The sequence below is a fragment of the Mesoplodon mirus genome (assembly GCF_964341445.2).
Source record: "Mesoplodon mirus genome assembly, chromosome: 4".
Taxonomy (NCBI): Eukaryota; Metazoa; Chordata; class Mammalia; order Artiodactyla; family Ziphiidae; genus Mesoplodon; species Mesoplodon mirus.
In genome coordinates, this window is record NC_138979.1 from 45,119,836 (window position 1) to 45,144,483 (window position 24,648).

Sequence of the window (24,648 nt, forward strand, 5' to 3'; positions counted from 1 at the left end):
CCGCCATGGCTCACAGGCCCAGCTGCTCCGCGGCATGTGGGATCTTCCCAGACCAGGGCACGAACCCGTGTCCCCTGCATCGGCAGGTGGACTCTCAACCACTGTGCCACCAGGGGAGCCCAAAGGCTACAGGTTTTTAAAACATCATTTATAATGTGAGTCATATTAGCATTTAAGATACTGGTTATTTATTTTTTTAACATCTTTATTGGAGTATAATTGCTTTACAATGGTGTGTTAGTTTCTGCTTTATAACAAAGTGAATCAGCTATACGTATACATATATTCCCATATCCCCTCCCTCTTGCGTCTCCCTCCCACCCTCCCTATCTCACCCTTCTAGGTGGTCACAAAGCACCTAGCTGATCTCCCTGTGTTAATGCGGCTGCTTCCCACTAGCTATCTATTTTACATTTGGTAGTGTATATATGTCAATGCTACTCTCTCACTTCGTCCCAGCTTACCCTTCCCCCTCCCTGTGTCCTCAAGTCCATTCTCTATGTCTGCGTCTTTATTCCTGTCCTGCCCCCAGGTTCTTCAGAACAATTTTTTTTTTTTTTTTAGATTCCATATATATGTGTTAGCATATGGTATTTGTTTTCCTCTTTCTGACTGACTTCACTCTGTATGACAGACTCTAGGTCCATCCACCTCACTACAAATAACTCAATTTTGTTTCTTTTTATGGCTGAGTAATATTCCATTGTATATATGTGCCACATCTTCTTTATCCATTCATCTGTCGATGGACACTTAGGTTGCTTCTATGTCCTAGCTATTATAAATAGAGCTGCAGTGAACATTGTGGTACATGATTCCTTTTGAATTATGGTTTTCTCAGGGTATATGCCCAGTAGTGGGATTGCTGGGTTGTATGGTAGTTCTATTTTTAGTTTTTTAAGGAACCTCTATACTGTTCTCCATAGTGGCTATAAGATACTGGTTATTTTTACTGCATAGTATATGACATATTCATTTTGCATGTTATCACATTTCTAAAAACTCAGTTTACCTCCTAAATTTATTGGAAAGCAATTTTAAAATGTAGCTTGACACTCCTGACAGACACAAGTGCTCTTGAACAAGTGGAAAGATACCTCGTGTTCTTGCACAGGATGACTGAACGTTATAAAGATTGCATTTTCCCTAAGTTAAATTTTTTTTATTTTTTATTTTAAAATTATTCATTTTTCTTGAGATATAATTGACATTCAGCACTGTATAAGTTTACACCTGTACAGCATAATGTTTTGACTTACATATAATGTGAAATACCACAGTAAGTTTAGTTAACATCCATCATTTCATACAGATACAAAAGAAGAAAAGTTTTTCTTCCTTGTGGTGAGAACTCTTAGGATTTACTCTTCACTGTCATACATACCATACTTTTTCTATGGGTTTTTTTGTTTTGCTTTTGTGTTGGATTCCACATATGAGATCATATATTATATGTCTTTCTCTGATGTATTTCACTTAGCATAATGCCTTCAACATGCATCCATGTTGTTGTAAATGGCAGAAGTTCCTTCTTTTTATGGCTGCATAATATTCCATTGTGTATATACCACACTTTCTTTATCCACTCATGGGTTGATTGACACTTAAGTCATTTCCATGTCTTAGCTACTGTAAATAATGTGGTTAAGAACATGGTGATACAGATGTCTCTCTGACATAGTGCTTTTGTTTCCGTCAGATGTATTCCCAGAAGTGGAATTGCTGGATCATATGGTAGTTCTATTTTTAATTTTTTGAGGAATCTCCATGCTGTTTTCCATAGTGGCTGTACCAACTTACAGTCACCCTAACCATGCACAAGTATTCCCTTTTCTCCACAGCCTTGCCAGCATTTGTTATTGCTTGTCCTTTTGATAATAGCTATTCTGACAGGTGTGAAGAGATGTCTCATTGTGGTTTTGATTTACATTTTTCTAATGATTCGTGATGTTTAGCACCTTTTAACGTACCTGTTAGCCGTTTGTGTATACCTTCTTTGGGAAAATGTCTATTAGGTCCTTTACCTATTTTTCAGTTGGATTATTTGTTTTTTGCTATTGAGTTGTATGATTTCCTTTTATATTTTGAATATTAATTTCTTGTTAGATATATGATTGGCAAATATATTCTCCCATTCTGTAGGTTGTCTTTTCATTTTCTTTCTTTCTTCTGCTGTGCAGAAGCTTTTAGTTCAATGTAGTCCCACTGTTTATTTTTTATCTTGTTCAGGTCATATCCAAAAAAATTATCATGGAGGCCCATGTCAAGGAACTTTTTTCCTGTTTTCTTCTAGGGATTTTATGGTTTCCAGTCTTACATTTAAATGTTTAATCCATTTCGAGTTAATTTTTGTGAATGACGTAAGATAGGGGTATTGTTTCATTATTTTTGTATGAGTATCCCAATTTCCCAGTACCATTTATTGAAGAGAATGTTTTTTCTCCATGGGTATTCTTTGCTCCCTTGTCAAGTATTAGTTGACTGTATGTGCATGGCTTTATTTCTCAGCTCTTGATTCTGTTCCAGTGGTCTTTGTGTCTGTTTTTAATGCTAGTACAATACTGTTTGGATTGCTATAGCATTAGAATATAGCTTGAAATCAGGAAGTGTGATGCCTCCTGCTTTGTTCTTTTTTCAGCATTGCTTTGGCTATCCAGTGTCTTTTGTAGCTCCATATAAACTTTAGGATTGTTTTTTCTACTTATTTAAAAGAAAAAAATTTTTAGAGCAGCCAGAGGGTAAAAGGTACCAGCAGACTCACTTGCCAAGAAATGTTAAAGGTAGTATTTCAGGAAGCAGGAAAGTCATACCAGATAGAAACATAAACCCAGACAAAGAGTGAAGAAAACTACAAATGTGAACTACATGTAAGATATTGTCTCTGCTCACCTATTAGGAAAAGTAAGAAGCTGGGTAGAACAATATATCATTCAACAAATCCTGCTTAATGAAGTTATTATTAAAATTATTTAAATGTTAAAATAATGTATTGCTTTTAATCAGTAACCTAAAAGACTGAATGAAATTTGAATAGACAGTACCTCTGTCTCCCCTTCTCAGAACTTTGCCTCACAGCAACCCCTCAAAAGGTTTTTCTTCCTATGTCCAAATAATGTGCTTATACTGCTACTGGTTCTCAATATTAATCATCCTTTATTAAACTTACATAGTAGATATATATTAAACTCTTTAGCATCTTTCTTTTCTACTCACCCTTCTCATTGCTCTATATTTCTCATTATTTATTGAAATAGTTCTTTGTTTAGTATGATGATATACTTTTGACTTCAAAGTCATCAGAATTCTACCATTAAACTTATTTAGTTGAACATCTTCTGCTCTCTCTAGAATTACTGACTGCTTTGTTCATTTGCTTAGTTTTTTATGACACCATCATTTTTTTTCTACGTGTACCATCATACTACCAGACAACTGTTAAGCATTATTTCCCAAACATATAGAGCTTTTAAGATATTTTGTTAAGTCTTATTTTGTTCTTTGCTCTGGATCCCTGCTTCATTGTTCTTCCTGGGACTTCTGTTGGCAACCATTCGTGGAATTCCCTTCATTGTCCTCATAAGATACCTGGATGCTATATCTCTTTTCGAAGTTGACTCTGTTATCATGGAAGTGAGAACATTTCTGAGAAAGAATCCATATGATGCTCACTTCTTATCTTCCTTTTTGGGAGCATATTCATGGTTGGAAATGTCTTTGTCTATAGAAACTTTTTTGAAAAGCTACAGGGTAATCTAGTGGCAAGCTTGAATTTTCATTGGTTTGTGTCAGAAAGTGTTGCAGATGTCACTTTCTGGGAATCTTGTCTCTGAGGCTCTTCACTTTGTCTAGAGGAGGAGACTCTAGTTCTCTTAACTACATGTCATCTGTGGTTCTGGGAGCAGATGGGGAAAGAGTTCTTAAAGTTCAATGGTTCATATATAGGATTTCATTTAACTTTGCTGTTCTTATCTCATTCCCATCATTTGCCTGGATTTTTTAGATCCACAGACCCCCAGATTCAATTTATCATGAGAACAAACCTTGGCTCTCATTCCTGAGGTGTGACAGCTTGACTGTGCATGATGGTGAACAGAACGCAGGGGTCCAAATACTGTATTCATATGGTCAGTAATTCTCTTGCTTTCATCCTCTTTCTTCTGGTGCACACTCCTTGTTACCTGGTGCCTCATAATCTGGGATAAGTCAGAGGTTTTTGTGATTAGAATAAGTTTCTTTCTTGTAGTAACTACTCACTTAAGTATCTTTCCTATTGCTTCTTTCATTCTGAGGGCCTTTCTGTATTTTAATTTATCACCTTAGTGAAATTACAAAAGGGAGAAGAGGTACATATTTTGGGCCAATTCATCAAGGTTAAACACAAGTTCCATGTTATATTTTAAATCCCTCGGGTAAGGAATAGAAAGGTTTAAATAAAACAACACCATCTACTACAAATGACCAAAAAACTTTCTACTAGTTTGTAATTAAAAATCCAGAGACAGGAAAACCAAACTGACTACTGGAGAAATCATGAAAATCTGAATATGGCACTGATAGGACTCAGCAGAAGAATGTGAATGTGAGAGGGATTTAGGAGATGAATTCAACCAGACTGAGTGACCGGTTGAATATGGGGGTGAATGTAATGAAAAGAATAAAAAGTCTAGGATAACTTTAAGGATTTTGACTTGATGACTGGGTGGAAGCCATTATCTTCTTTTAAACAAAGAGAATGCAGGAGGAAGATTGGCAGAGGAATAGGTCAGATCTATTTTAGATTAACTGAATTAGAGATGCCTGGGGCTCACCCAAGCAGAGTTGGTCGCTAGGTAGATATTATGTTCTTAAAGTTTGAAAGACAGTGATTGCAACGTGTGCTAGCGCCATTCTCAATGATGTACTTGTAATGAGCTCTAATAATTCTGTTTCTTGGGAAAGCAGTATTTCTTGATCCCTTGAATCTTGGAGCAAATATAAGTAATACAGTGATTCCATTTCAGAAGCATCTGCCTTTATTTGAAATGGGAAAGAATTTTAAGACCTCTGAGACTCATGTTTAGAGAAATAGGAAATGATATATAAAGCAGAATTTGAAGGCTAAAGTTTGGGTTTGTCAGAATAGGTAAATTTCCTTATAAAAGTGAATTATTACTGATCCTAAAGCCATCTTGAATAGAATAAATATTAAGACAAGAACTTGAAATACCCCAATGACCACCTAAACTCCTCTAAATCTTAAAAAAACACATCAAGTGCAGATATTTTCAGGTGTGCTGTTAAAACGTGACTCTGAGCTGACAGTTTACACAGAATGACTTGCGATGGACTTGCTCAGAATAAAAGTAGCATATAATCATCATTTCACATACTTTTTTTTTTTTTTTTTGCGGCACGCGGGCCTCTCACTGTTGTGGCCTCTCCCGTTGTGGAGCACAGGCTCCGGATGCGCAGGCTCCCCGGCCATGGCTCACGGGCCCAGCCGCTCTGCGGCATGCGGGATCTTCCCGGACCGGGACACGAATCCGTGTCCCCTGCATCGGCAGGTGGACTCTCAACCATTGCGCCACGAGGGAAGCCCTCATATACATTCTTATTTTTTATTTTTCTCTTTTGTTCCAGCAGAAAAGTTATCCTCCTTCAAATCAGGTTATTCCCTTATTTTATGTTCCATGTGCTATCTCGTCATCTCGACTTACCCACTGAATTTCTTTCTGCAGTCATTCTTTTTTTCCCATTCGTTCTCTGAAAAGACATTTAATAGATACCTACCATATGACTCAGGCTTAAACTGGCCAAAATGTCAAAAGTAGCAACATGGATTATCATACTAAATGAAATAAGTTAGATAGAAGACAGATATCCTGTAATATCACTTATGTGGAATATAAAGAAAATAATACAAATCAACTTATTTACATAAACAAGCTCACAGACAGAAAACAAACTTTTGGTTACCAAAGGGGAAAGGAGGTGGGGAGGGATAAATGAGGAGTATGGGGTTAACAGATACACACCCCTACATATAAAATATGTAAACAATGAGGATTTACTGTATAGCAACAGGGAACTATATTCAGTATCTTGTAATAATCTCTAGCGGATAAGAATCTGAAGCGGTACACCTGAAACTAACACAAAATTGTAAATCAACTATAGTTAAATTAAAAAAAAATAAAGGCAATTGGACAATAGTGAAAGTTGATTGAGGGTGCACTGGCAGTTGGCAGGCAGGCAGGATGGAAAGAGCACTTGCCTTGTTTTTTGAGTTTTCAGACTCTGATCCACATAGCAGAGTACTGGATCAGGGGATACTCTCGCTCATTTATGTTCCCCTACTGTGTATAATGAAAACTATTCTTACAGTGAAGCCACATTCCTGGAAATGCAAATTCTCCAAATTAGTCTGTTTTTTAGGTTCCTTGCAGCAGCCTCATCTGACCATACTGACATCAAATACATTCTTGTGTAGAAAAATATCAAAAAATTAGCACATGCATTGCAACAGCTATTTGCATTGATATGAAAAGAAATTGTGGCTAATATTGTGAACCATTTTCTTTATTTTATTTGCGATAGAGATCTCTGGGAGCGCTTTTGCCATTTGATATTATATGGGGCTGGGAGGTTTCTGCTGGGCCAGTGTCCTGAACTCAGCTGTCCCACCTCAGAGGCTGAGGCCTGAGACCCAGCCAGAGCACCAAGACCCTGTCAGCCACACGGCTCAGATGAAAAGGTAGAAAAAGAAACAAAGATAGAAAGAAAAAATAAAGTTATTAAAAGTAAAAAAATTATTAAAAATTAAAAATTAATAAAAAAAGAAATAAAGAGAGCAACCATACCAAAAAACAAATCCACCAATGATAATAAGTGCTAAAAACTATACTAAAAATAAATAATGGACAGTTAGAACCCTAGGACACGTGGCAAAAGTAAAGCTATACAGACAAAATCAACGAAGAACTATACACATACACACTCACAAAAAGAGAAAAAGGAAAAAATATATATTTATATAAAATATAAAAACCAAGAGAGCAACCAAATCCATAAACAAATCTACCATTGATAATAAGCTCTGAATACTAAACTAAGATAAACATAAAAGCAGAAACAAATTAGATGCAGAAAGCAAATCCCAAGTCTACAGTTGCTCCCGAAGTCCAATGCCTCAATTTTGGGGTGATTCGGTGTCCATTCAGGTATTCCACAGATACAGGGTACATCAAGTTGATTGTGGAGATTTAGTCTGCTGCTCCTGAGGCTGCTGGGAGAAATTTCCCTTTCTCTTCTTTGTTCACACAGCTCCTGGGGTTCAGCTTTGGATTTGGCACTGCCTCCGTGTGTAGGTCACCTGAAGATGTCTGTTCCCCACCCAGCGAGGACAGGGTTAATTGAGGAGCTGATTGGGGCCTCTGGCTCAATCAGGCTGTGGAGAGGGCGGGGTACAGAATGCGGGCAAACCTGCTGCGGCAGAGGGTAGCGTGAAGTTGTGACAGCCTGAGGCATACTATGTGTTCTCCCGGGGAAGTTGTCCCTGGATCACGGGACCCTGGCTGTGGTGGGCTGCACAGGCTCCCAGGGCGGGAGGTGTGGATAGTGACCTGTGCTTGCACACAGTCTTCTTGATGGCTGCAGCAGCAGCCTTAGCATTTCTTGCCAGTCTGATGTCTGCACTGATAGCCATGACTTGTGCCCATTTCTGGAGCTCGTTTAGGTGGTGCTCTGAATTCCTTCTCCTTGCACACCAGGAAACAAAGAGGCAAGAAAAAGTCCCTTGTCTCCTTGGCAGCTCCAGACTTTTTCCCAGACTCCCTCTGGCTAGCTGTGGTGCACTAGCCCCCTTCAGGCTGTGTTCACGCAGCCAACCCCAGTCCTCTCCCTGGGATCTGAACTCCAAAGCCCGAGCCTCAGCTCCCAGTCCCCACTTGCCCCACTGGGTGAGCAGAAAAGCCTCTCAGGCTAGTGCTGGCCGGCACCGATCCTCTGTGTGGGAATCTTTCAGCCTTGCCTTCTGCACCCCTGTTTCTGTGCTCTCCTCCATGGCTCTGAAGGTCCCCCGCCCACACCCCATCTCCACCCATGAAGGGGCTTCTTAGTGTGTGGAAACCTTTCCTCCTTCACAGCTCCCTCCCACTGCTGCAGGTCCCGTCCCTATTCTTTGTCTCTGTTTTTTCTTTTTTCTTTTGCCCTACCCAGGTACGTGGGGGAGTTTCTTGCCTTTTGGGAGGTCTGAGGTCCTCTGCCAGCGTTCAGTAGGTGTTCTGTAGGAGTTGTTCCACATGTAGATGTATTTCTGATGTATCTGTGGGGAGGAAGGTGATCTGCACGTCTTACTCCTCCGCCAGCTTGATGGCGCCCCTTGAGTTAAGTCTTGAGAGGATAGAAATGTTGATGTTATATGCTAAAAGTTACTGACGGTATGAGTGAAGATGAGAGAACGATGGTACCTGGGACTTTGATACCACATATTGTAAAACAGGAAAAAATATATGTCAGAGGAACGTTTTTTTTTTTTTTTTGCGGTATGCGGGCCTCTCACTGCTGTGGCCTCTCCCCCTGTGCGGACGTGCAAGCTCAGCGGCCGTGGCTCAGGGGCCCAGCTGCTCCGCGGCATGTGGGATCTTCCCAGACCGGGGCACGAACCCGCGTCCCCTGCACCGGCAGGCGGACTCCCAACCACTGCGCCACCAGGGAAGCCCCAGAGGAACGTTTTTAAGTGGGTAACAAATACAAGTTTTATCTAGTTTTTTTTTTTTTCCTCTGCTGTGTAGGAATGACTGTTTTCTTTCTGGTTCTATAGCAAAGTTTTGGAGGTAATGATTTGACAATTGTGTTTTTTTGGTATTTCAACAAAATGCCTTTTACTAAGTAATCCTTTTATTTAAAAATCTCAAACAAGGTAGGTCCAGAAAAAATTATTTGGTATAACAGTCATAGTATTATAGTAGATTTGTTTTCAAGTCTCAATTTATACCATGTTCCCTTAAAATTGTTTCCCCATAGCATACAGATTCACCTCCAAAGGTGGATAAGAATTATCAATGGTCAAAGGAACAAGCTTGTCCTTCTTTAAGCTGTAACTTGATGTTTTCTCTCCATTTCTCTTATGTCTGAAAAATAGGGACTATAGATTAAAAAGAGGTAACTTCCTACAGTCAGCTGAATTTCTCTTCATTGGTGATTTAATGATTACAAGAAGAGGAGTCTATTGTGGGGGATACCATAGATTCAAACAATCTTTTAGACAGAAGCACTCAGCAAACCCAAAGGAGGAGGCATTCCATGTCGCTGTTCCATCTTGGGATGGTTTGCTTTTATACATTCAGCTGGGAGGAATTCTGATAGAGTGAGATCCAGAACCTGGAATGTGGGTACAAGCCTTCAGTTCCTTCATTTCGAGTGAGGTTACTGTAATTTCCACCTCCACATTGGGGTATTCTACCCACCTTTACCTTCTGCATACCTTGCACTGACAGATGTTTCCTACTTAGGATAAAAATGTTTCTCACCTGTGCCTGTCTCAGCCTCCAACTCATGCTTTACAAAACCAAAAGCTAGACACAGCAACTTCCCTGCTAGCAGAGGTAAATGTTTTACAAACTATTTTTTTCTGGCTAATACAAATAATTTTGTACTTAATAATCTTTAGAATAATCCACACCTCTTAATCCCTATGTGTACGTGTTTCTTCATAAGATGTGGAATCATTATGAAATAGTGTGGTTTCTGAGCTGCACAGGTGGAGATTGTGGTATTACTATTGACTATTCCCTCTCCCCCTGCAAAATCAGTTAAGACAAGTGGTTACAGTTCATTCCCTGTCAGTCACTTTGCTTGGTGGCTACACAATCTTCCTTGGGCATTAGCAGGGAAGAAAAGGACTGTTCTAAACATCTCTAAGTATGGTTGCAGAGCCTTCTGTTTAAAGTAGAAATATTAACAGACAATTCCTAAACTGGAAAATATTACAGAAGACAAACAGTAATTTTCAAAGATTTTATACCAGGAACAATAGAGGAAAATGTTGCCATTATTTGGTTTGTTAGGTTGAATGAGGTCTGAATTGCGAAATCAGCTTCTGTGTCTTTAGTGTATAGCCTGGGAGGTGACATTGCTTTCTGTGTTTTGAGCATTTAGGGTGAAGATACTATAGGAATTTTTTTTTTAAATGCATTTTGTGGTAGTTGGTTTCAAGATGATTAAAAGAGACTTCCATTCATCTGGAAAAATATAATTGAATGTTATTTGAACATTATAGCTGTAGCCATATGACATCTTTTGTGTGAAAATTAATGATTATTAGTTTTCCACACCATTAAGCGGATCCTGGAGTAAAGATCAAAGTTGGTTTTTGTGAATTTTCTTCCTCATGAGCTTTGGTGCCTAACATAATTATCCCCCTTCTTTAGTGATTTCCTTGAAGAGAACTGATTAGCCTCAGGAATGACTTCCATTAGAGATTACCAAGCTAACAGGCAGGAATGGAAACTTGACTAAGTCCTGAAGTCCTGCAACTTCAGACAAAAATAAATGGTTGCTTTCCAAAAACTCACATACCATTGCACTTTGTTTAATGCATAATACTTATTTACAAGGTTATCACTAGGTTGCTAGGTTAAGTGATTCCAAAAGTTCATGCCCATTCCAGTGGGTGATGACTCTTTGTCTTCCAACTGTTGGAGCAGGGCATTATGCACACCCCAAAATTTGAGAGAGCATGTTCTACCTTCTTTCTTCCCTGAATATATACTAGAATTCCTGTGTTGGCAAATTAAACATAATTTCACCTCTGATTTGACACTTGGTGGAACATCCTCCTGTCTGTATGGTATACTGAGATGGACATAGAAACCAAAGGCTCTCATGGATCTTCTTAACAACTTTCCATTGTGCTGAGAATTCTGTAGGCATCAAATCAGTTAAACATAGAACTATGTAACCTTGCTGGAAAATGACTTCAACTTCAGTTCTTATTTTCTTATAAAAAAAAAAAATAATAATGTCTAAACCCAGTGATTTTCATCCTCCTGTTGAAGAGAACTGTTTTTGTGGACAAAGACTTACTTGGAACCCCAGTTACAAAGCAGATAATATCAGAAGTGCTGTACTTCAATCAGGGGTGGTGGGTGCAGAGTCCTAGCTTCTAAGCCCCTTTCTCATCCCTTGGAGCCTCTTGGGAACCCAAAGGCTTCTGGGAACACAATTTGAAAACCAGTAGGCAATATGATCTCTAAAAGCCCTTTGGTTCTGAGATAATAGGTTTCTAAGAAGTAATTACTGTTTCCATGTTATTTGCTCTATACTCTGCTATGCCAGTAATTGATGGGAAAGATCTCTGTCATCAAAAGATGGCATGATATCAGCAGATGGAAAGCCAAAGAATAATTTGAGGGTAAGTGGGAGCCAGTCCTGGGAGGCAGAGAGAAGTGTTACCTTTGGTGGTAAATAGTGGGTCATGAGAGGAGGTATTGCTCTTCCTTAAAGGTTATTTGGCTCTCTAGACTCATACCCTTCCTTCCCTAGGGACAGTCACCATAAAAAATATCATGTGTGTTCTTCCAGGCTATGTTGTCATAATTTTACTATGCATAAATACTATCAAAGTGGAGCTTTGTGATTTAAACATTTTAATACAAATGATGTCATACTAGATGATCCTGCAACTTGCTTTTTTAACTCAGTGTTATATTCTTGAAAATTATTCATATTGATGTCTATTGGTCTAAGTCATTTAATGTATAAGTCATTTATTTAAATGTATTTATCATATCAATAATATATAAAAAGGTATCCATTTCATATTAATAGGTATTTATACTGTATCATTTTTTGCTATCATAAATAATTTTGTAATAAAAGTCTTCCTACATGTAACCTGGTACATATGTGCAAAAGTTTCTTCATTTCACATACCTAGAATCAATACCTAGAATTGTTGAGCAAAAGGGTAAGCAAATGTCACCCTTACTGAGATTTTGTTCTCCAGAGTGATCATGTAAATTTTTACTACCAAGAGCACTACCAAATTTCGCCTCATGGATGAAAGTGTCCATCCATAACAACATAGCGGTCTTAGATGCTATTTTTTTCCATTTCAGTGGTTGGGAAATAATATATCACTGCCATGTTAATTTGCACAATCCTCATAGTTGAAGACTTTGAGCATCTTTTCCTATGTTTATTAATTCAGATTTCCTCTTAATGAATGTTGAAATGTACTTTTTATTTTTCTACTGGGTTGTTGTTCAAGTTCTTTTATTAAGGATGCTAAGCTGATCCACTATGTATTACAAATATCTTCTCCAGCTCTTTCATGATGTTTTGTTGTCTCTCTTTTACTTTTGAGTAATTCATTATTCTTATCCTTTATGATCTATGCTTTCTGTGTCTTATCTAAAACTTTTCCTCATGAGACTATATAAAATATATTATATATTTTAAATAGGTTTTGTTCACATTTAGGTTTCAATGAACCAAAAATATGTTCACACATATATTTTGAGAAATGAATCTAATATTGTTTTCAATGGAAGTATAGCTGATTTAAAGTATTATTAGTTTCAGGTGTACAGCATAGTGATTTAGTATTTTTATATATTTCATTAAAATTTATTATAAAATAATGGCTATAATTCCCTATGCTATGCAATGTATCCTTGTTGCTTATCTATTTTGTACATAATAGTTGTAGCTCTTAATCTCATACCTCTGTCTTGCCACTTGCTTCCATCTCCCCACTGGTTGCCAGTAGTTTTTTATTTTTTTTCTGTATCATTAGTTTGTTTTTGTTTTACTATATACATTCATGTTATTTTATTTTTTAGATTCCATATGTAAGTGATATCATTCAGTATTTGTCTTTCTCTGACATATTTCACTAAGCATAATACTCTCTAGGTCAATCTGTGTTGCTGAAAATGGCAGAATTTCTTTCTTTTCTATGGCTGAGTAACCCTGTGTGTATGTATGTGAAAAAATATATATGCATGTATATATATACATACATATATATATATATATACACACACCACATCTTGTTTTTCTAAAGTACAATTTTACATTCTATTTTTATTTTGAAATTTACAAAAATATTCTTTAAAATGGCTGTGTTAGATTGCAAACTGTCTTGGAAAAAATGATTTTTCTCTTAAGTGAAGTATAGTTGATTTACAATATTATGTAAGTTTCAGGTATACAGGATAATTATTCAGTATTTTTGCAGATTATACTCCATTCTAGGTTATTAGAAGATAGTGGCTATAATTCCCTGTGCTATACAGTATGTCCCTGTTGCTTACTTATTTTGTACATAGTATTTTGTATCTCTTAATCCCATACCCTTAATTTGTCCATACACCCTTCCTTCTCCCTTTTGGTAACCTCAGGTTTGTTTTCTATATCTGTGAGTTTGTTTCTGTTTTGCTATATATATTTGTTTGTATTTTTTAGATTTCATGTATAAGTAATGTCATAAATAATTTCTTTCTCTGACATATTTCACTCAGCATAATGTTCTCTAGGTCCATCCACATTGCTGCAAATAGCAGTATTTCTGAGTAATGTTCCATTGTGTGTATATATACCACATTTTCTTTTCTTTTCTATTTTTTTTTTGGGGGGGGGTACGCGGGCCTCTCACTGTTGTGGCATCTCCCGTTGCGGAGCACAGACTCCGGACATGCAGGCGCAGCGGCCATGACTCACAGGCCCAGCCGCTCCGTGGCATGTGGGGTCGTCCTGGACCAGGGCACGAACCCGTGTCCCCTGCATCGGCAGGCGGACTCTCAACCACCACCCCACCAGGGAAGACCCAACATTTTCTTAATCCAATCATCTGTAGATGGTCACTTGGGTTGCTTCCATATCTTAGCTATTGTAAATAGTGCTGCTATGAACATTGGCCTGCCTGTATCTCTTTGAATTAGTGTTTTAATTTTTTTCCAGATATATACCCAGGAGTGGAATTGTTGGATTATGTGGTAGTTCTATTTTTAGTTTCTTGAGAAACCTCCATACTGTTTTCCATAGTGAGTGCACCAATTTACATTCCCACCAACAGTATACAAGGGTTCCCTTTCTCCACATCCTCTCCAACATTTATTATTTGAAGTCTTTTTGATGATAGCCATTCTGACAGGTGAGATGATATCTCATTGTGGTTTTGATTAGCATTTCCCTGATGATGAACAACGTTGAGCATCTTTTCATGTGCCTATTGGCCATCTGTATGTCTGCTTTGGAGAAACGTCTTTTCAGTTCTTCTGCCCATTTGTTAATCAGGTTGTTTGTTTTTTTGATGTTGAGTTGTATGAGTTTTTTATATATGTTGGATATTAATCCCTTACTGGTCATATCATTTGTAAATATTTTCTCCCATTCAATATGTTCTTTGCATTTTGTTGATGGTTTCCTTTGCAGTGCAAAAGGTTTCAAGTTTACTTAGGTCCCATTTGTTTATTTTTTGCTTTTATTTACTTTAGGAGATGGATCCAAAAAGATACTGCTGCAGTTTATGTCAAAGAGTGTTCTGCCTATGTTTTACTGTGGGGGTTTTGTAGTATCCAGTCTTATATTTAGGTCTTTAATACATTTTGAGTTTATTTTTGTATGTGGGGTTAGAGAATTTTCTAATTTCATTCTTTTACATGTAGCTGTCCAATTTTCCCAGTACCACTTAAAGAGACTGTCTTTTCTCTATTGTATAATCTTGCCTCCTTTGTCATAGATTAAGTGACCATAAGTGCATGTGTTTATTTCTTAGCTCTCTATCCCGTTTGATTCATCTATGTGTCTGTTTTTGTGCCAGTACCATGATATTCTGCTTACTGTAGCTTTGTAGTATAGTCTGAAGTCAAGGAATGTGATTCCTCTTTGTGGAAAACCACTTACGGCAACTTCATTAATTCCTCATGGTTTTGCACTGCTATTTCTTTTATATATAAGTCTGCATGTATATATGTGTTTGTGTGTTTTGGAGCTCTCTGATTCCAATGTTTTTTAAATATGTTTTGTGACAGTGTTACACTGTACCAATTTTCATAGCTTTTTAATTACCCTTGATATTTGTAGGGCAATGCTGTATACTCTTTTTCACAGTGTTGTCTTGGCTACTCTTAAATTTCATTTTTTGACTTAAATTTTAGATCTGTTTTATAGAAGTGTATGAAAACATCTTATTGTAATATTGATTCCATGTGCACAGTCTTTACATATTAATTTTAGGAGATTATATCTTTAGGTACTGAGTTTTCTTACCCATAAAATTATATAGTTTTCTATTGATCTATGTCTTTTATCTCTTTCAAAAATGTTTTTATAATTTCCTTTGTAAAGATCTTGAACTTATTTTGTTAGATGCTCTTATAGACATAATGTTATTCTTATACTATTGTGAATAAAAATTTTGGGGTATATATTTCCTAGTTTTTTCTCATTAAAATATAAACATGATATTTCAATTTGTGTGTTGATTTTTATAGGCAGTGACCAGAATGAACATTCTTACTAGTGTTAATAGTTTATCTATAGGTTCTTTCGGACTTTTATGTAGCTAGTAGTAGTGTCTGTAAACAAATTTTTTTTTCCTTGCTTGCTTTAGCGAGGTCTTTGGAATACTGTGTTAAATTGTAGAAATGATAGCAGGCATATGTACCTGACTCCTGACCTAAAGTTTCATCATTTATGTATGGTATGTTATGTTTTTAATAAACATCTTTTATCAAGGTAAGGAAATTGCTGAAGACTCTTAGTTTAATATGGTTTTGTTTTCTTCTGATTCTTTGTTTCTGGTAATTAATGAATGTTTAATTTTATTAGTTTGCTGTATATAATGAGATTTTTCTTTTTCCTTCGATACTTTAATGTGGTGAATTGTACTGATGGGCTTTTTACATCAACTTTATTGAGTTATAAGCTCCCTATATAAAATATACCCATTTTAATTGTGTAATTTGATCTGTTTTGACTGTTTACACCCATGTAACCCACTTCACCATCAAGATAGAGAAAATGTTCAGCAACGCAGGAAGTTCCCTCATGCCCTTTGCAGTCAGTATCCCCAGCCTGCTATACTAGGCAACTGCTTATCTGATCCTAATTACTATAAAGTAGTCTTGCTTGGTCTTGAACTAGAGAAGAGTGGAATAATGCAGTGTACATATTTGTGTGACTGGTTTCTTTCACTCAGCCTAGTATTATTGAGATCTATCTATGTGCTCATCTGTAACAGCAAAGTATTGCTAGTTTTGTGGATGTAGCAAAATTTGTTTACTTATTGTTCTGTTGCTTGCTATTTGTTTCTAGTGTTAGCTATTAATAAAGCTGCTGTGAATATTTGTGTTTAAGTCTTTGTGTGGCCATACATTTTCACTTTGCTTTCAAATAGCAGAATTCCTGGGTCAGATGGTAAGTGTATGTTTAAATTTTTGAGAAGTAACCAATGTGTTTTCCAATGTGATTTGTAGCATTTTACATTCTCACCTGCAGTGTAAGCAAGTTTGAGTTGCTTCCCATACTTGTCAACACTTGTTGCCAGTCTTTTTTGTGTGTGTGTGTGTGTGGTACACGGGCCTCTCACTGTTGCGGCCTCTCCCATTGTGGAGCATGGGCTCCGGACGTGCAGGCTCAGCAGCCATGACTCACGGGCCCAGCTGCTCCGCGGCATGTGGAATCTTCCTGAACCGGGGCACGAACCCGTGTCCCCTGCATCGGCAGGCAGACTCTCAACCACTGCGCCACCAGGGAAGCCCGCCAGTCTTTTTAATTTTAGTCATTCTACAGGATGGGTCATAGTATCTCATTATGGTTTTAAATTTGATTTCCCCAGTGATTAATGATGATCATATTTTTGTGTGCCTTTTGGTCATTCATATATTTTCTTTTGTGAAGTGTCTGTTCAAATATTTTGTCCAATTTTAAATTGTAGTCTTAATATTTTAGCTATAAATTCACAAATATGTATATATATTTAAATATGTATACCTACATATGTACATATATACATACATATATGCTAGCATACACATATGAATGATAGAAATGATTTTCATATATATTTTTCTCAACCTGTAACTTTTCCTTTCACTTTTTAAATAAATAAATAAATAAATAAATAAATAATTTTTAGGCCATTACAGAGTATTGAGCAGAGTTCCCTGTGCTATACAGTAGGTTCTTATTAGTTATCTATTTTATATATAGTAGTATGTATATGGCAGTCCCAATCTCCCAATTTAATTTCCCCCCCGCCCTGGTGACCATAGGTTTGTTTTCTACATCTGTGACTCTACTTCTGTTTTGTAAATAAGTTCATTTGTACCCTTCTTTTTAGATTCCACATATAGGTGACATTATATGATATTTGTCTTTCTGTGTCTGACTTATTTCACTCAGTGTGACAATCTCTACATCCATCCATGTTGCTGCAAATGGCATTATTTTGTTATTTTTTATATATGCAATATTCCATTGTATATATGTACAACATCTTCTTTATCCATTCCTCTGTCAATGGACATTTAGGTTGCTTCCGTGTCCTGGCTATCGTGAATAGAGCTGCAATGAACATTGGGGCGCATGTATCTTTTCAAATTATGGTTTTCTCTGGGTATATGCCCAGGAGTGGAATTGCTGTGTCATATGGTAGTACTATTTTTAGTTTTTTAAGGAACCTCCATACTGTTCTCCATAGTGGCTGTATCAATTTACATTCCCACCAGCAGTGTATAAGGGTTCCCTTTTCTCCACACCCTTTCCAGCATTTACTTTTTATAGATTTTTTGATAATGGCATTCTGACTGGTGTAAGGTGATACCTCACTGCAGTTTTGATTTGCATTTCTCTAATAATTAGTGATGTTGAGCATCTTTTCTGATGGCAATGTCAAGCTTATTGTAGCTTCAGAAAATTAATTGGATACATTTCCTTCTGTTTCCATGCTATGTATTCTATGTGCCTGTGGAAGTGCATAATATAAACTTCTGTAGTTAGGTTTATATTATCAGTATATTTGTATTTGTTTTATACAAACTTTATAAAATTTAGTATTCTTTCTTGGAGATTTTCCTACTGATTCAGCATTTTTTTTAGTAATTACTGGTGTGTTTAGTTTTTGTATTTTGTATAAATTGTGGTAGGTTGTCTTAGAAAATTCATATTTTGGTAACAGTGTTTTTAGACAATTACCCATATCTTGAAGTTTTAACATAGATTGACATAAAGATGTTTATAGCACACTCGAACTTTTAAAATCTCCGCTTCATCTTGGGTTATCTCTTTTACACAATATTGTTCAAATGTACATTACTTTTTCTTAATCAGCCTTGGTTAAGATTTATACTCCTATTAAAAAGTTTTCAGTTGTTTTATACATCAGGTTCTTATTAGTTATCCATTCTATACATATCAGTGTATACATGTCATTCCCAATCTCCAAATTCATCCCACCACTGCCCCCCCACCCCACTTTCCCCCCTTGGTGTACATACGTTTGTTCTCTACATCACTGCCTCTGTTTTTGCCTTGAAAACCAGTTCATCTGTACCATTTTCCTAGAATCCACGTATATGTGTTAATATACGATATATATTTTTTTGCTTTCTGGCTTCACTGTTTATGACAGTCTCTAGGTCCATCCTCATCTCAAAAATGACCCAATTTCATTCCCTTTGGTAGCTGAGTAACATTCCATTGTATATATTTACCACATCTTCTTTATCCATTCATCTGTAGATGGGAAGTTAGGTGCTTCCATGACCTGGCTATTGTAAATAGTGCTGCAGTGAATATTGGGGTGCATGTGTCTTTTTGAATTATTGTTTTCTCTGGGTATATGCCCAGTACTGGGACTGGTGGGGCATATGGTAATTCTATATTTAGTTTTTTAAGGAACCTCCATACTGTTTTCCATATTGAGGACATAGCTGTATCAATTTACATTCCCACCAACAGTACAAGAGGGTTCCCTTTTCTCCACACTCTCTCCAGCATTTGTAGTTTGTAGATTTTCTGATGATACCCATTCTAACCAGTGTGAGGTGATACCTCATTGCAGTCTTGATTTGCATGTCTCTAGTAATTAGTGATCTTGAGCAGCTTTTCATGTGCTTCTTGGCCATCTGTATGTCTTCTTTGGAGAAAAGTCTATTTAGGTCTTCTGCCCATTTTTGGATTGGGTTGTTTGTTTTTTTAATATTGAGCTGCTTGAGCTGTTTATATATTTTGGAGATTAATCCTTTGTCTGATGATTCATTTGCAAATATTTTCTCCCATTCTGAGGATTGTCTTTTCATCTTGTTTATAGTTTCCTTTGCTGTGCAAAAGCTTTTAAGTTTCATTAGGTCCCATTTGTTTACTTTTCTTTTTATTTCCATGACTCTAGGTGGGGGGTCAAAAAAGATCTTGCTGTGATTTATGTCATAGAGTGTTCTTCCTATGTTTTCCTCTAAGAGTTTTATAGTGTCCAGTCTTACATTTAGGTCTCTAATCCATTTTGAGTTTATTTTTGTGTATGGTGTTAGGGAGTGTTCTAATTTCATTCTTTTACATGTAGCTGTCCAGTTTTCCCAGCACCACTTATTGAAGAGACTGTCTTTTCTCCAGCGTATATCCTTGCCTCCTTTGTCATAGATTATTTGACCACAGGTGTGTAGGTTTACCTCTGGGCTTTCTATCCTGTTCTAATGATCAATATTTCTGTTTTTCTGCCAGTACCATATTGTCTTGAATACTGTAGTTTTGCAGTATAATCTGAAGTCACAGAGTCTGATTCCTCCAGCTCTGGTTTTTTCCCTCAAATTGCTTTGGTTTTTGGGGTCTTTTGTGTTTCCATACACATTTTAAGATTTTTTGTTCTTGTTTCGTAAAGAAAACTGGCATGGGTAATTTGATAGGTCTTGCATTGAATCTATAGATTGCTTTGGGTAGTATAGTCATTTTCACAATATTGATTCTTCCAATCCAAGAATATGGTATATCTCTGCATCTGCTTTTGTCATCTTTGATTTCTTTCATCAGTGTCTTTTTTTAAATTAAATTAAATTAAATTTATTTATTTTAAAAGTATTTATTAGAGTATAATTACTTTACAATGGTGTTAGTTTCTGCTTTATAACAAAGTGAATCAGTTATACATATACATATGTTCCCATATCTCTTCCCTCTTACATCTCCCTCCCTCCCACCTTCCCTGTCCAACCCCTCTAGGTGGTCAAAAACAACCGAGCTGACTTCCCTGTGCTATGAGGCTGCTTCCCACTAGCTATTTATTTTATGTTTGGTAGTGTATATATGTCCATGCCACTCTCTCACTTTGTCACAGCTTACCCTTCCCCCTCCCCATATCCTCAGGTCCATTCTCTAGTACGTCTGTGTCTTTATTCCCATCTTACCCTGAGGTTCTTCATGACCTTTTTTTTTTCCCTTAGATTCCATATATATGTGTTAGCATACGGTATTTGTTTTTCTCTTTCTGACTTATTTCACTCTGTATGACAGACTCTAGGTCCATCCACCTCACTATCAATAACTCAATTTCATTTCTTATTATGGCTGAGTAATATTCCATTGTATATATGTGCCACATATTCTTTATCCATTCATCTGATGATGGACACTTAGATTGTTTCCATCTCTGGGCTATTGTAAATAGAGCTGCAATGAACATTTTGGTACATGTCTCTTTTTGAATTCTGGTTTTCTCAGGGTATATGCCCAGTAGTGGGATTGCTGGCTCGTATGGTAGTTCTATTTTTAGTTTTTTAAGGAACCTTCATACTGTTCTCCATAGTGGCTGTATCAATTTACATTCCCACCAACAGTGAAAGAGTGTTCCCTTTTCTCAACACCCTCTCCAGCATTTATTGTTTGTAGATTTTTTGATGATGGCCATTCTGACCAGTGTGAGATGATATCTAATTGTAGTTTTGATTTGCATTTCTCTAATGATTAATGATGTTGAGCATTCTTTCATGTGTTTGTTGGCGATCTGTGTATCTTCTTTGGAGAAATGTCTATTTAGGTCTTCTGCCCATTTTTGGATTGGGTTGTTTGTTTTTTGGTTATTGAGCTGCATGAGCTGCTTATAAATTTTGGAGATTAATCCTTTGTCAGTTGTTTCATTTGCAAATATTTTCTCCCATTCTGAAGGTTGTCTTTTGGTCTTGTTTATGGTTTCCTTTGCTGTGCAAAAGCTTTTAAGTTTCGTTAGGTCCCATTTGTTTATTTTTGTTTTTATTTCCATTTCTCTGGGAGGTGGGTTAAAAAGGATCTTGCTGTGATTTATGTCATAGAGTGTTCTGCCTATGTTTTCCTCTAAGAGTTTTATAGTGTCTGGCCTTACATTTAGGTCTTTAATCCATTTTGAGTTTATTTTTGTGTATACTGTTAGGGAGTGTTCTAATTTCATACTTTTACATGTACCTGTACAGTTTTACCAGCACCACTTATTGAAAAGGCTGTCTTTTCTCCACTGTATAATATTGCCTTGTTTATCAGAGATAAGGTGACCATATGTGTGTGGGTTTATCTCTGGGCTTTCTATCCTGTTCCATTGATCTATATTTCTGTTTTTGTGCCAGTACCATACTGTCTTGATTACTGTAGCTTTGTAGTATAGTCTGAAGTCAGGGAGCCTGATTCCTCTAGCTCCATATCTCGTTCTCAAGATTGCTTCGGCTATTCGGGGTCTTTTGTGTTTCCACACACATTGTGAAATTTTTTCTTCTAGTTCTGTGCAAAATGCCAGTTGTAGTTTGATAGGAATTGCATTGAATCTGTAGATTGCTTTTGGTAGTAGAGTCATTTTCACAATGTTGATTCTTCCAATCCAAGAACATGGTATATTCCTGCATCTATTTGTGTCATGTTTAATTTCTTTCATCAGTGTCTTGTAATTTTCTGCATACAGGTCTTCTGTTTCCTTAGGTAGGTTTATTCCTAGATAGTTTATTCTTTTTGTTGCTATGGTAAATGGGAGTGTTTTCTTAATTTCACTTTCAGATTTTTCATTATTAGTGTATAGGAATGCCAGAGATTTCTGTGCCTTAATTTTGTATCCTGCTACTTTACCAAATTCATTGACTAGCTCTAGTAGTTTTCTGGTAGCATCTTTAGGATTCTCTATAATATGTCATCTACAAATGGTGACAGCTTTATTTCTTCTTTTCCGATTTGGATTCCTTTTATTTCTTTTTCTTCTCTGGTTGCTGTGGCTAAAACTTCCAAAACTTGGTAAATTTAAGTAAATTGAAATCATATCAAGTATCTTTTCCAACCACAACAGTATGAGACTAGATATCAGTTACAGGAAAAGATCTGTAAAAACTACAAACACATGGAGGCCAAACAATACACTACTTAATAACCAAGTGATCACTGAAGAAATCAAAGGGAAACTCAAAAAATACCTAGAAACAAATGACAGTGGAGACATGATGACCCAAAACCTATGGGATGCAGCAAAAGCAGTTCTAAGAGGGAAGTTTATAGCAATACAATCCCACCTTAAGAAATAGGAAGCATCTCAAATAAACAACCTAACCTTGCACCTAAAGCAATTAGAGAAAGAAGAACAAAAATCCTCAAAGTTAGCAGAAGGAAAAAAATCATAAAAATCAGATCAGAAGTAAATGAAAAAGCAATGAAGGAAACAGTAGCAAAGATCAATAAAACTAAAAGTTGGTTCTTTGAGAAGATAAGCAAAATTGATAAATCATTAGCCTGACTCATCAGGAAAAAAAGGGAGAAGACTCAAATCAATAGAATTAGAAATGAAAAAGCAGAAGTAACAACTGACACTGCAGAAATACAAAGGATCAGGAGAGATTACTACAAGCAACTCTATGCCAATAAAATGGACAACCTGGAAGAAATGGACAAATTATTAGAAATGCACAACCTGCTGAGAGTGATCCAGGAAGAAATAGAAAATATGAGCAGACCAATCACAAGCACTGAAATTGAAACTGTGATTAAAAATCTTCCAACAAACAAAAGCCAGGACCAGATGGCTTCACAGGTGAATTCTATCAAACATTCAGAGAAGAGCTAACACCTATCCTTCTCAAACTCTTCGAAAATATAGCAGAGCAAGAGACTCCCAAACTCATTCTATGAGGCCACCATCACCCTGATACCAAAACCAGACAAAGATGTCACAAAGAAAACTACAGGCCAATATCACTGATGAACATAGAAGGAAAAATCCTCAACAAAATACTAGCAAACAGAATCCAACAGCATATTAAAAGGATCATACACCATGATCAAGTGGGGTTTATTCCAGGAATGCAAGAATTCTTCAATATACACAAATGAATCAACATGGTACACCATATTAACAAATTGAAGGAGAAAAACCATATGATTATCTCAATAGATGCAGAGAAAGCTTTCAACAAAATTCAACACCCATTTATGATAAAAATCCTGCAGAAAGTAGTCATAGAGGGAACTTTCCTCAACATAATAAAGGACATATATGACAAACCCACAACCAATCTCATCCTCAATGGTGAAAAACTGAAACCATTTACACTAAGATCAGGAAGAAGACAAGGTTGCCCACTCTCATCACTATTATTCCTCAGTGTCTTACAGTTTTCTGAGTACAGGTCTTTTACCTCCTTAGGTAGGTTTATTCCTAGTTATTTTATTCTTTTTGTTGCAATGGTGAATGTGATAGTTTCCTTAATTTCTCTTTCTGATCTTTCATTGTTAGTGTATAGGAATGCAAGAGATTTCTGTGCATTAGTTTTGTATCCTGCAACTTTACCAAATTCATTGATTAGCTCTAGTAGTTTTCTGGTGACATCATTAGGATTACCTATGTATCGTATCATGTCATCTGCAAACAGTGACAGTTTTACTACTTCTTTTCCAATTTGTATTTCTTTTATTTCCTTTTCTTTGATTGCCATGGCTAGGAGTTATAAAACTGTGTTCAATAGTAGTGTCAAGAGTGGACATCCTTGTCTTGTTCCTGATCTTAGAGGAAATGCTTTCAGTTTTTCACCATTGAGAATGATGTTTGCTGTGGGTTTGTTGTACATGACCTTTATCACTAGATGTAGGTTCCTGCTGTGCCCACTTTCTGGAGAGTTTTTATCATAAACGTGTTTTGAATTTTGTCAAAAGCTCTTTCTGCATCTATTGAGATGATCATATGGTTTTTATTCTTCAATTTGTGCATATGGTGTATCACATTGATTTGCATATACTCAAGAATCCTTGCATCCCTGGGATAAATCCCCCTGGATCATGTTTTATAATCCTTTTAATGTGTTGCTGGATTCTGTTTGCTAGTATTTTGTTGAGGATTTTTGCATCCGTGTTCATCAGTGGTACTGGTCAGTAATTTTCTTTTTTTGTAGTCTTTGTCTGGTTTTGGTATCAGGGTGATGGTGGCCTTGTAGAATGAGTTTGGGAGTGTTCCTCTGCAATTTTTTGGAAGAGTTTGAGAAAGATGGATATTAGCACTTCTCTAAATGTTTGATAAAATTCACTTGTGAAGCCATCTGGTCCTGGACTTTTGTTTGTTGGAAGATTTTAAATCAGTTTCAGTTTCATTACTTGTGATTTGTCTAGTGCATATTTTCTATTTCTTCTTGGTTCAGTCTTGGAAGGTTATACCTTTCTTAGACTTTGTCCATT

At 36.6% G+C, this 24,648-nt stretch overlaps 1 protein-coding gene across 1 annotated transcript in view; it reads left to right on the plus strand.

Moving 5' to 3' along the window:
- UNC13C (unc-13 homolog C) overlaps positions 1 to 24,648 on the plus strand; it is a gene marked incomplete at its 3' end in the record, with an annotated part of 622,886 nt that overhangs the window by 117,488 nt on the left and 480,750 nt on the right. The window lies entirely within an intron of this gene.